We start from the raw sequence: 12268 nt of genomic DNA on the forward strand, positions 1-12268 counted from the left end.
AATGTTCCTGCGACTCTTCAATTTACTAAAAATCAATGATTTTGTAAGGTGTAGTGCTGTACACAGTCTAGCGTAGTTGTATACACTGTAATGTAGCCTATAATAATAAAATGTTGAACTAAATGTTTATGCATTACATTGTTTTCAAGGGGTATTTTTTGTATATAATATTTAATTATAGAATAAAAATATTAAGATGAAATTAATCATTGATTAAACAGTGTACAGTAATATACTAGTTTTTAGAAAATAGCATTGGTGGTCTTCAGTATGTCTGGTCAATTCATATTGTATTCTAAATATTAACATTTTATTTGTAATCATTATTGTTAAAAATAACAAGCAAGACTACACCTATATTTATGTAACATGAAATGATAGAACGTCGCTATTTTATGGTTATTTTATACCTGTTTTGTATAGAATCATTAAGTAAGTGTTTACACTAATATGTAATTTTAATACCCAAAACATGATACTGTATCATTGAAAAAATAGAAATTTGTTTATTTTTTTAAAAGTGTTATTTAATACCTATCAAAATAAATAAACTAATGTTTTAAATAAGTAAAACAAATGTATACTTGGCCTAAATATCAAATATCACAAATTAATTTATTTAAACAAATAGTGTAGGATAATGTCTGAATTAAACAATATAAAATTATAATGTTGCAAATGAAAATAAACAAAATATGTGGGTGACAGTGATGTTGATAATTATTTTAGCACATATTAATTATTAAAAGAAATTTATATAATATCTAAATATTTTGACCTTTTGAACTACAAATATGTTCGAAGCCTGATAAATAATGGATGAGTCAATTTAAGTAAAATATTTTTACTTCATGAAGCAAATAATTATGCATAGTTTTTAGCTCAGGTCAAGTGTATAAAAAATAGCAAGCCTTGCAGTAGATGAGAACAATAGATAATCTACTGTAAGTTAATGGTTTGTATTTTAGTTTAATGGAGATATTTAATGAATAACTTAACTCAATAACTTTGTATCATAGAGTATTAACCTATTTTGTATCTATAATAATTAATGCATAGTATAATTCACTACTATACTATTACTAGTACTACTACACCAGTTTACTATTTAATAGGGGATCATTTTGCCAGTGTACATAGCAAGCATAGCAAAAAGCTATACAAAACAACCTTAATTGCTACTACACATTTCTCAATTGTGTGGCAAAAAATACAAAACTACTGTATGTTTCTAAACGCAAAATTCAGTTTGATTAGCAATATTGCTAAACGATATTTTAAAATGAAATTTTTCTCTGTTTAACCCAAGTTATTTGCAAGGTGCATAACAATGAAAACCTACAAGTTTTAAACTGATTGTAAAATGTCTTTGCAAATAAATGCCAATAGGATTTAAAAGCACTGATCAGGAAACAAGTGGAAACCAGTCACTGTATTACTAGTAGTATGATCCTTGAATTCAAGGCCTTTCCTTTTTGTCTACATATCCCTAAATACATTACATAAAAGAATTTCTAATGTTTTTCAGCCTTCTACAGTCTAATCCGTATAGCTAACAATTAAGTTTTTATGCATTATACACAAGTACTATGAGCCTACTTCTACTACTATACTTTGACCAAGTTTTTTATATTTGTGCAGCAATCGACATAACCTTAATTACCTGTGTTTTTTATGTATTAATTAATCTTAACAACTATGCAGACCTTCATTTCCTTTGTATACTGCTTTTCATAGAAAACATCTAAGAAGGGGGTATATTACTATTGGTAACTTTATTTTGTTATTTAATCAACCTTGTACGGATTAATATATTCAAATTTCGTAATCTATTGTTAACACATGGTCATTCCAAATGACTGTTAATTTTGAATTTTAACGTTTTCCAAGTAAATTCTTGAAAATATTGATAATTTTTTTTTGTAGTACTTTTAGTACAGTATAGTCCATTAATATTTTCGTTTAGCCATATATTATTTTTATTTACTAAATTGTTGTTTGCCTGAAAATTAGTTCACAACAGTATAATTAATCCAAATATGAAAATACAGGTTACTGTAGTTACAGTACTGTATGTTTAAATTGTTGAATTGTGTACATTTCCCTCTCCAAAATATGTATGCTGTAACATTTGAGTAAATACAGTATACTGTACATACAGTGTCAGGTCAGTAAAATTTGTTCTGGCTACTGTATATGTATAACTATAAGGTACAGTACTGTAGGTGTGGTTAATAGAATTTGACCCTTTATGAATTTTAACCATATTATTCTGTTAGGTAAATATGAATTGCAGTATAATCCAGATCGTTTCCACACACTACTTGTTGTATCCTATATAAAAATGACCCTGGGAATTTGTTTGATCTAGCCTGCCTAGCCACATGTGACTATAATGCAGCCTGTACAGTAGGCCCCTGGGTGTACCCAGTAGCCTTTGACCCTACAGTAGTTAGTAACTGTCATACAGTATCCAAGCAAGTCCGGCTAACAGTGCATTTAGACTGTTAAATGCAACAATTGTCAAATGCTATGATCTACAATACAATAATAAATTATACTATAATGCTACTATATTATGCATGTTTGTGTCATAAAGGCTTTTTAACTGCATAATTGATTGAACTGACATAATATTCTTTATGTACTGTAATTTGTGCCACACCGACTCCCCTATCCTAAATATTAACTTCCTTAGATAACAATAGTACAGTAATACCTACAATAACTTTACACAGAAGCATTTTAAACCATTCATATATTTCTAATTTAAGGAGAAATTAATGTTTAAATCTAGTTTTAATTCTGCAATTAGTCTAGACATAATGCAAATATTTAAAAGTAAAAGTACAGTACGCATTGATGTTTCCAAGCTATATTCTACCCTATTCCCACCCTAACTAGTTTCATTTTGATTTAAAGCAGTTTACCACCGTTATTATCAAAGAACATTGCATACTGTATTGTACCATTGACCTCAGTACATTTAAAAACAAATTAAATGTGCTTTTTTTTGTTAGATATAGAAATTGTATTTGAATCATTTATTATGTACACTGAAGTATTCATTTCACACTGAAATTGTATATCAATGAATAAAGCATAGGAGGCTCCTCAACATAGGTACTTATAATCATGATTAAGTGCCCTAGGCCTTTGCTTTTTGCTATTTATCATTCATGTTTTTTTTTCTATAATTGACAAGAACATTATCAATCAAGCGAAGTAATTTTCACTGAGCACAATATTTTTTTTAATGAATTTTGTTTAAATAACATTGCCTGCCTCGTACTTGCAGCATAAAGGAATAAGCACGAATTGTTTGAAGAATCTGTTTTTTAAAACTTTGAAATATTTTTTCTATAATAACTTTAAAAGCATGTTTGGAAAAATAAGAAGTATTTGCACATATACAGTTAGTACAGTAAGGCAAGGCTTGTAAACATCATACCTTCATAATACATACCTTTTAATATCCGAGTAAGAGATAAACTAGATCGTCTAGTTTACAGTGCTCGATACCATCGATGGTAGAGCTAGATACAGAATATCAAAAATAAATATTTTTAGGCTTAGATTTTTTCTCCTTAGACAATTTTTTCTGTGATTAAAACTAAAGAAATTTATTTTAAGCACCACAATTTATATTTACACATTTTTAATTCAAATATGTACTAACTATAGTCATTTTAAAATAAATTATACTAAAATACTTATTTATTTTATACTTAAAAAATAACAATCTTTATAGTTGGTTTAAATACAGTATTTAGTGTATGCATTTTGGTTAGTATTTAGTATTATGCATGACCAGTTCATGCATTACATGATTGTTGTACAGTATACTGTACGTACATTAGTAGTAGTATAGTAGTAGTAACCTTGATTAAAGTATGATACTGTATTACACTGCTACAGCCTATAGTAAACTTATGAGTAAGGCTGAATAAATTATGAATATTATGCTGGAGAGCCTTGTCGTTATACCATAGCCCATTGTACTCAAAACTAACTGCTCAATTGTCATGTTAATTGAGTTCATTTGAATTGAATTCATTTTGTATCATTGTATTGCAGTAATAAAAGGATGAATAATTGATACACTTAATTTTTTTGTTATTAATTGAAGAAATCAAATTGTGTCTTATGCGACCTTTACAGTATGACTATGAGATTGTTACATTTCTAGTAAATAAAAATGGCTAAAAAAATTATTATTATTGGACAGTATCATAGTATTATACTGTGTGACCTCCATATGGGACAATGGATAATATTTTACATATTATATTGGATTATTTCAGAAGACTTGCATATTCATCAATAAAATAAAAAGGAAACATAGTTTCCATCTCAAAGATATGACATTTTCAAATATTTGACATATGAAGCTGGTCCCTGGCTGGCATAGCTGCTAATTGTCAATTCCTTGTAAACTGGCCATAGTGAAGTGAAGTAGGTATTTTCCACAATAAATTGACATACCCCTGAAGGTACTGTATCAGGTAAATGCCAAGCCAAAGGCATAGCTAAACCTACTATAAAAAAGACCAAAGAAAAATGTACTAGAGACCCATGGAGCCTATACCTGTATAGTTACTGCTAAAGATAATTACCTACCTACCTATCCTCTTCGGGCCCTTTGGCCCATAAGGCTGCTATAAGAGATAGATAATTAATTACTCATTAATTAATTCATATTTGAGAACACCAATAGGTATCCCATTATATTAAGCTTTTTAATATAAAAGTATAATATAAATCTTTGACCTTGATTCGCTATTTGATGTATAACAGGCATTATTTTGTTTGATTAATTTTTTTTATAGCGAACAAATAGATTAATATTTCACATTTAAATCTTTGACTTTAACTTGTTTAGGATTCACTTTTTTAAATTAGTAATATTGACAAAATATATTTTGTAAACCTATTATTATCTTAAAAAAAACAAACATAGTTTTATTTCCTATTTGAATGTGTGACAAACAATTTGATGTTACATAAATTTGATTTTATTTTTTGCACACCAAAGTGCAAAATGTCATGCGATTTACCTTGAATTCTTAAATCACATTGTCTATGCTCTAGTTTCGTGTTTTCCCTTTGGAATACAGAGAATGTCATGCTGTGTGAATGTCTGCACTCCTACCAAAACAGCCACCATTTGAAACTAAAATGTTTATAAACAAGTTCTCAGTTTGTTAAAAATGAATATTTGATGTTGCTAACCTAGGGCCTGCTTTTTCTAGGTAGATTCAAACCATATTTTTTTTAAAGGATCTTCCTTACAAAATATCTAAAAAACGGAAACCCAATTTTCTATTCTAGTTTCAATCGGCAGTTTCTGTGGAGGAATTTTTTTATTGTTGTGTAACCAATCATTGTGTCAATTTGACCTTATACCTCAAAAGGTCAAATATATGGTGCAAACAATCTACTATTGTCTGTGGATAATTTAAATATCTATTGTCATTACACAACAATCACCAAACTGAATACAATGGAAATTAGGCTGCGACACAATCAAACTACCAGTACTGGTTATGAACCCATATGGTTATTACCTAATAAATTATAAACGTTTAAAAAATGTTCTTCGTGGGAAAAAAAGTAAACATTTAAACCTAGTCTTCTTTGGTGTCCCGTCTTCAACAAACAACAACAGCACCTGTGGTTAGCGATTACAGTATTTTTTTCTTTGCAAACAGCAAACCACTGTGTATTGCAAGCTCTTTCTCAAATCAAGTTTTCATTTCCATGTCTCAAAAAGATATAATAATCTTGGGATGGGGATTTTCTCAATTGAGGGTGGGGTTCACAGACTGTACCATTTATGGAGAAGGATGTTCAATGAATTGTCTCGCTCTTTGAGGAGAATACTGTAGGTTCCAGTTAAGTGACACTCGTAGTTGGTCATCATTGTTGTTTTGTCACTGTATTATGCTCTGAAAACCCGGTTAATTTTAGTTACCTTCATTGTAAAGGATCAGTTTATAAACATAATTTTATGTGGCTTGAAATTAGTACACCTGTTAAACGGAGTTAAACACATATCATTTCAATCCGATGTTATTCCGACAAATAATTGCTGACATTACATCTTTTTATAGCCTATGTTAAAAACATCGCCTCCTGACAGCGTCCATTAATTTACAGTAGTTGTATTTAAGCCAAAGTGTTGTAACGTTACTGTACTGTATGTATTGAAAAGAATAGCGACATATTTAATATTGTATGTTGTTAAAATGACTTTAATTTCGTACTGTATCTAGGCTCCGTCATATCTTTCAGTCAAATTGGTATTTTATTAATATTTTATATTTTGTGAAATCTTGATACATGTATAGATGACAATATTGTTTTGCCCAGAAGACCTTAATTTAGTTGGAACCTTACTTCATACGGTCTCTCATCAAGAAGCATGATATGCAATGGAAAATATTAAACCATCTACGAGGTTTAACAACAGGATGATATTGATGAAGAAAATCTATACAAATGGTGTAGATAGAGAAAAGTAGTGGAGCTTTAGTTTGGTGGATAACGTGCTTGCCTTCCAGTCCAGGGTTCAATCCTGACCTAGTGCCAGGGTTCAATCCTGACCTAGTGCCAGGGTTCAATCCTGACCTAGTGCCAGGGTTGTTACTCCACTAACTAAGCCTGAAATGATTAAGAAATAGTTTTAATCCATCCTGTAATTGGCGAGTTTGTGCTTGCTGTTAATATATGCGTATGAAATAAATAAAAAAAAACCTTATAAAATAACCAATAAATTGAATCATCTGCATGGTTATTATTTAGTATAATTAAACATTTTTTCAGAATTAATTTTTGTGTTTTGTTATTGTAACCTTTAACATTTGTTTGACAGTGACACTACTGTTGTGTACATAGCAACTACAGATGTTAAACTGTCAATAGATGTTTGTTGAAATTCAAAGCATTCTTTTTATGCTATAATTATCAAGTGCGTTAGTAAATTTAAGTTTGTTGTATAGCGTGTGTATTGACAAAACCTTAGGGTGGGTGACAGTGAGGAACAATATGTAGAAATTAGATTTAAGGGGTTTACGACTGGCTTGAAATCAGGTTGTTTGAGAGAAAGCTTTTAATATTAACCAGCTTTATACCGTCTCCCAGAGGAATTAAAAACATGCCCTGAAAAGAGCTCATAAAAATACATACAACATTGCAGATGATTTTATTTATTTTCAGAGCATTATAATACATATTTATATTGATATATATGAGAGATGTCTATATTTAGAAGATATTGCAGATTGGTTGGTAGGTTAGGCTGTAGCTTGTGCTAAATATGGAAAGATGATTTCAGGATTGTTTTAATAAGGCTTTGCTGCATCTTCTGCTAGATACATGGTATGTACATGAGTGGTCAATTTATGACATGACCTCTGTGTGCTATATGCTTGTGACAAAGGTTTAGCCTTGGGAGACATTATTAGCCATCATGCATCCCAGCTGTTGTCATCATCTTCATAAAAAAACTCTGTTTGCTGTGTTTCTCTATATACAGCACTCCTAATAATAATGTGATTTCCAAGGTTCTTTGTATTGAAAATACTTATGATCTATTAATGCAACATCTGATGCCATTTCTGTTAATAATAGTACCGTACTGTAGTATCGTTATTGTATACATTTTTAAATTAGTGATAGTTTTCTCATTTTCAATTTAAATTGTTATAAATACAACACTAGTAATACTATTGTACACTTACTATAGTATAGGAATTATGTTGTTTATGTACTACTGTAGGTTAGGATTTTCCCCTGACTACACTTGTGTTTGTGTATCAGGATTTTGCAATTGATAACAGAACAGTGACATTAATACATAAACATAAAGTTGTATACTGACTGTTACTAAATTTATATTTACTGTATGATTAATAAATTATTTAGAAATATTTTCCCCCACCCCCCCAAAAAAGACACAATAATTTATCTGCAACTGCAAGAGAGGGAAGTAATAAATAAATATTTTCATCATCATTGACCTTTTAAAACTCAGTATTTTGATTTTTGTTGATTTTTTTTTTGAGAAATATTCTACACTGGCTGACCTCCGATTTTACTCTAGGCTACCTGTCTAGCTATTGTCTTTGGTGAATTATTAACCAAATTGATCATTGGGTTGAAAAAAAATCAATTGCTTACATAGCGACATCAAGATTACTAGTAGTAAGGTCAGTTATTGTACAGTGTACTTTGTACAGCGCTGTACAAGACAATGCCATTTATTATTTTGTTTCAAGTACATTGTTGCAATAAGCTGTCACTTGATTTGTTGTCATGGAACCCTTAGCATTTCCTTGATAGTAATAATAGTATACATTTATCATGAAAGTGCTATTATTAATATTGCATTTAAGATAAACAAAGTAATTGGTTATTTTAGTACAGGTTTTCCTCCAAATATGGACTGCCTGCCACTGCTGATATAAAAAGTCATGATAATAAAATCTTAATTTTTGCAATGTTAAAAAGACCTTTTTCACCAGAAAGGTGTTCTTCCACGAGGCCGTATAACATTTTGTGTTCATTTTGGTCTTTGATTTAAGGATGGGCGGGGTCAACATTTCAATTCCACTTTATGTTATCACCCTAAAAAGCCTTTATGTCCCCACCCTAAAAAACCTTTCTGTCCCCACCCTAAAAAGCGTTTATTAATAATATTCAGAATGTATTGTTTAAAGGTATTTCAACCAAAACATTGTCACCACACCTTTTTGCCATTCAAGCTTTGCTTCCTTTGTATTGTAGCCATAATTTTGTAAATTTATCAGGAAATATAATGTACTTTATAAAGTTACTGGAGCCTAACAGTAAGTACTGTATTCATTATTATGTGAATAGGGTACAGCTAAAATTTGCTAGTCTACTACAGTACCTAGTAGTTCTTTTAAAAAAGTTTATGAGTATACATTAAAAATGGGTACTGTATGTATACTACAATACTATTTTATTACGGTATTCAAGAAAAGTATCACTTTATTTCTTAAAATTGAGAATAATAGACTTATTTAAAATAAAAAAATATCCTCAATAAACTTAGCTGATCAACACTTATTTGTTTATGTTTGTTATTAAATTTGTAAATAAATCAACGAATAAGAAAGAAAAAAAAATCCAACATCAGAAAAACAAAGAACAAAGAACGGAATGTTTAGACAGGTATGTGTTATCTTGGTGTCCTATCATGTGTGAAATATCTGAATTTAATCTACCCAGGTGAGAAGATTAAACAAGTGCAAACTAGTGGCTGCTGACAGATTGTTGCTAGCAAACGCTCAATGCAAATTTGATTTTCATTTTCATAAATTGATGCGATGGCGTGCGGAACTAAACAACGTCTACGATACACTTTATTAATAAGAGACTGTAGGTCTAGGCTTAATATTGATTATATGTTAAAACTTCATAGGCAGTATATTGTTAACAATTTCTAGGCCTCACTTATGAAAATAGTAATGGTTGAATATAGCTATTAATACTACATTGATGCCTTGGAGGTTAGAATTTAGTCTGCTGAGGGAAGTGTTAAGATGGCAGCTTAAAAGGTTCAAGGTTGTGATCAACTATTTTCTGGTTATTACATTATTAAACCAACTTAGCATGCATACTATTAATATGAGGTCAAATTTGTTATTTGAGATATTGTAGGTTAGAATTTTAAATTGAGAAAGTTTCCATAACTACTAGACAAAGACTGCCAACAGCAAGTACTGCAAATGAGTATCAAGTAATTAATATCCTGGCGTTTACATACTTAAATGGTAGATAATACTCTAAAGCTCTGTCTACACTATCAAACTAGTTCGACAAAAACAAGTTTGATGTGCCCAAATATGATAGTGACATGCCCAAATATGGTAGTGATATGACATCATTATGTCCATAGATGGGCACATCACATTTTTTGTAACATAAAGTTTGAAAGTATAGACAAGGCTTTACATATGTGATTTTAGTAAATATAATTAGTAAAACTGCAGTACACTCCCAGTCTCATTTAAAATAATAATATATAAAGGTTTGTTAATACACTATCAAACTTTATGTGATGTGCCCAAATATGGACATGATGATGTCATATCACTGCCATATTTGGGTACATCACCTTTTTTGTCAAACTAGTTTGATACTGATAGTGTAGACAGAGCTTTACGATATGAATCTTACAATAGATTAAGTTGTATTCTTAATTTTTACTGTACGTAATTAAATTATTGACAAGAATTTCCAATAATTATGTTAACAACAGTTTCATTAAAAATAAAATTGGTAAAATAAAAAAAAAAAAATTTCATAAACTGTTCATCTTGTTTTTCTACTGTTTGATAACATGAATTGCTTTCGTAATTTATAAATAAAGTATAAATTGTAAAAATTTATTTGGACATTTTTATTGAACTAATGTATATTTCCATTGCATTGTTAAAGTTTACTGTCAATTTTCCATTTTGTGCCTAGCTTACCTCGATAAACCAACCTAATCTTGAGGATAAAACGATAAAATATTAAGTTTATACAAAAATTCCAATTATCCTTTTATGTCAATGTTCGTTATTCATTGAGAATAGCATAGTTAGAGTTGTTCTGAAACTAATAACACAGTTTATTACCTGAATTTAGAATCCAGAGATTGATTGACATAGTTTCATGTTGGACTGTCAAGGAAATAATGTGATTGATATTTGTGTGAATTTTTGTACTGTACAATTTTCATTGTCCTCTCTAAGTTGAGTACAAACAATATTAATAATTATTAGTAGAATCCCTTTTAATGAGTCACCTTAAAGTAAAGTGTTTCCTTAATAGGAGTGTCCATTGATTAGAGGTTGGCTGTAGTGTTAAGACATTGGGAAAGTGTACCCTGAAAATGAGTGTCCCTTGAATAGAGGTTGACCGTAGTGTTAAGACATTCTCCTTCATTGGAAAGTGTCCCCTGAATATGAGAGTTTCTTGAATAGAGGTTGGCCGTAGTGTTAAGACATTCTCCTTCATAGGAAAGTGTCCCCTGAATATGAGTGTCCCTTGAATTGAGGTTGGCGGTAGTGTTAAGACATTCTCCTTCATAGGAAAGTGTCCCCTGAATATGAGTGTCCCTTGAATTGAGGTTGGCGGTAGTGTTAAGACATTCTCCTTCATGGGAAAGTGTACCCTAAATAGGGTATCCCAATGAAAGAAAGGATTCTACTTCAATGTGAATAAAAGATTAAAGATATAATACATTAAAGATTAAAGCTCTTTCAGCTCAATATATTTTTGACATTTGACCTGTTTTGATAAAGAAAAAATCTATATTTCAAATCTATGTATGGACGTGGGTATACCGAACGCTGCCCATGGCGTTACATACAAATGAATATATAGTAGGTTATATCATGGTCTTCAGGTACAGGTATTTGCGCCATAAGATATTACCAAAAATTCATCAATGGTTGATACAGTACAGTAGGAGTAATACAGTAATATAATAATTTTTCTAAATGTACATTTTGTAATGTTTGTACTTGCTTACAATAAACAATAATACAGCAATAAACATTTTAATGATAAGCACTCAGTTCAGAATATATGTAGGTCACTTACTTCTGTAAATAGTTTGTATGCAATGTCATATGACAGCAGAATAATTGTAATACTCCTATTTTATTTTTTAATACAGTTTTCTATATATTATATTATATCCACCTGTTTGTATGGAGTGCCATCATTTTTACCATTGTTGCTAATTCTGGATTTGTGATGGTTAATGAATTTATTGATTTTAAAGTCTGTTTACCTAGTAGCAATATTCTACTAGTTGTTAATAACTAGCTCTTGATTATGAACCATTATTAATTAATGATAACAAACCGTTATTAATTAATAACAATTTATAATTCTAGCAATAGATGTACATAATTGTTTCCTTGTGAATAGGCCTGTTGTTAAATCATTAAAAAAAAAACCTTTTATTTTACTTTGGACGCACCTTCATTCAAGAAGTGTGCCACTGTTTCAAAGTGTAGCTTCCAAATAAATTATATACATAGTTATACTACTACTACTACTAGGCTTTTGCCTTGTACCTGGATTGTGCATTATATAGGACAGACTCCTGACCTACAGATTGCAAAGTAAATGAATATATTTTTTGTTCCTAAAAGCAGCGTTAATAGGAGAATGTTTAAGGATTTATTTTGCCATATTTAAAAGGCTAGTAGTAATAAGTTTAATTTAATATCGATGTATCTTG

At 30.0% G+C, this 12268-nt stretch overlaps 1 protein-coding gene across 2 annotated transcripts in view; it reads left to right on the forward strand.

Moving 5' to 3' along the window:
* The window catches only part of LOC144837342 (putative JmjC domain-containing histone demethylation protein 2C), a 118331-nt gene that overhangs the window by 587 nt on the left and 105476 nt on the right, over positions 1-12268 (forward strand). The window lies entirely within an intron of this gene.

This window comes from Antedon bifida, chromosome 3 (assembly GCF_963402885.1).
Source record: "Antedon bifida chromosome 3, ecAntBifi1.1, whole genome shotgun sequence".
NCBI classification, from domain to species: domain Eukaryota; kingdom Metazoa; phylum Echinodermata; class Crinoidea; order Comatulida; family Antedonidae; genus Antedon; species Antedon bifida.